Source organism: Panulirus ornatus, chromosome 9, assembly GCF_036320965.1.
Source record: "Panulirus ornatus isolate Po-2019 chromosome 9, ASM3632096v1, whole genome shotgun sequence".
Lineage (NCBI taxonomy): Eukaryota > Metazoa > Arthropoda > Malacostraca > Decapoda > Palinuridae > Panulirus > Panulirus ornatus.
Window position 1 is genome coordinate 58,944,327 of NC_092232.1, and position 2,352 is coordinate 58,946,678.

A 2,352-nucleotide genomic window follows, 5' to 3' on the forward strand; every position below is an offset into this window, starting at 1 on the left:
GGATGATTGTTGGCCTGGATGATGATGGTCAGCCACGAGCAGGAGTGGATGTGTCACTGCTGGATGATTGTTGGCCTGGATGATGATGGTCAGCCACGAGCAGGAGTGGATGTGTCACTGCTGGATGATTGTTGGCCTGGATGATGATGGTCAGCCACGAGCAGGAGTGGACGTGTCACTGCTGGATGATTGTTGGCCTGGATGATGAAGGTCAGCCACTAGCAGGAGTGGACGTGTCACTGCTGGATGATTGTTGGCCTGGATGATGAAGGTCAGCCACGAGCAGGAGTGGATGTGTCACTGCTGGATGATTGTTGGCCTGGATGATGATGGTCAGCCACGAGCAGGAGTGGATGTGTCACTGCTGGATGATTGTTGGCCTGGATGATGATGGTCAGCCACGAGCAGGAGTGGATGTGTCACTGCTGGATGATTGTTGGCCTGGATGATGAAGGTCAGTGGTGTCGGATGACGGTTTACCACAGTCATATATGTTCCGATCTTGAATACTGAAAACAAAGGCTCCGCCGGGAATCGAACCCGGATTAGCTGTTTACTAGACAGATGTGCTAACCACTACACCACGGAGCCACTTGTCAGTGGCGGAAAAATTTCTTATTTATGAGCAAACATAATTGAGGACTTAAAGAATCTGGTACAAACATAATGGTTATTGTGATAAATGATTTATTTATGATAAATATGTGTTGTGTTGCATTATAATGGTTGTTCAGAGCCAAGATCCTTAAACCTAAATCCTAAAAGATTAAAGAATAAAAAAGTTGTGAAAAACATAAACATATATATAAATAAACCACAGAATATATTTTCCTTGGGATATCTAAAAGAAAATGCAATACAAGGAGCTAGTTTAAGGCAGGAGTATTTGATCTTTGAACAAAACATTTACATCTACGTCTCTTATCTTTCGTCATCATTTCTTATGTTTACTATCAAGAATGTCTTTTATCTAACATAAAAATTCTGTATAGGTATTTGATTAATGTTCTCCAACGACGCGTTGTATAACTCTTCGTTAGTGAAGTTCATTTCGTGTAATGGATCATGCATTACAAAGTTGTGTCTATCCACACAAGTGTTACACGTCCCAGGTAAAGATATATTCTAGAGATAGTGTATATCTAACATATATATGTGTTTTATAAATATTTATAAAAAGTTTTCCTGAGGATAATACCTAAGAGTTTCGTAATAAAGTTGATCAGTTGTAAGTGATCAAGCATTACAAAGGTGTGTCCATTGCCACAGGTGCTAGTGATCCCAGGTAAAGGTATTTCACCATCTTTGTATCTTTAACCTTTCTAGTTATAGATGTTTCATCCCTGATTCCATCCTCACAATGGATGTATGTGGTTTGTGTTGTCTTAACATATCATTAGTCAGTTGAAGTGGAGAACATGCTCCACAGCCTAGCCACTCTACTCTGTCTTCCACATGCTATTCAAGAGGTGTTACCGGATTCCGCCAATAAGTGTTTATGCCGGGAGTAACAAGTCACCTCCGGACGACTTCTTCTTTTTACTTTTGATGATTTGAAAAATTTATGAATCATATTTGGTTTTATGATGTCAATAAGATTGTTGGAAATTGTATATAATAATCTTTATCTGTCATTTGATGAACTTTAATTCATCAAAGATAAAGTTTATGATCATTGATTGTTTATCTCTCGTTGTTACTGAAGTTTTTTTTATTTAACAAAATACTTTCATTTGACTCATAAAGAATATCCTTAAGGATAATGTAAATAATCTTTCATTAGTTCTCATCACACAAAATAAAAGTCTGTTTTTTCAAAGTTTTCTCATCAGATGATGCTAACATTTTGAAGAGTAGAAACTCATAACTTAGAATCCATGAACCTTGTGTTAATAATAATTACATTACTTTTCTCTAAGCAATACTTTTTTCAGTATGCAAACCCCGGATGAAAAGCCTGCAACATAGATAATGACGCAATTATCTTTATGGTATTGAAGATATTACAAATTTCTACACATAAAACATTCATCTGCAAAATAGAAATCTTTATGTTAGATATGTTAATCTTAACGACATCTCGGCCATGTGTTAACCACGTAGTTGATGGAGGATTAACCGCCAGATCCCACGAAGACAGAAGAAAGAAGACAAAAGAGAGAAGACCGAAGAAAGAAGTGGATTGTAACGTTGCCTCCCGCGTTGGTCCTTCCCGCGGGAGACCGTTACGTGTGGACCGACGCCGCAGGCTGTTTTCCCGTCACCAACCCTCGCTGCTACCCCACACACCCCGCGTTAACCCTCCCACTCCGATCTTCACATGTCCTTTTTAATTTCTATTTTTGTATCATC

The 2,352-nt window shown here is 38.7% G+C and overlaps 1 non-coding gene across 1 annotated transcript; it reads right to left on the minus strand.

The window, feature by feature from the left end:
* Positions 1–519: 519 nt before the first annotated feature.
* On the minus strand, positions 520–591 carry TRNAT-AGU (transfer RNA threonine (anticodon AGU)). Its single transcript has one exon. It is a non-coding gene; the product is annotated as a tRNA-Thr (tRNA).
* Between the last annotated feature and the right edge of the window lie 1,761 nt (positions 592–2,352).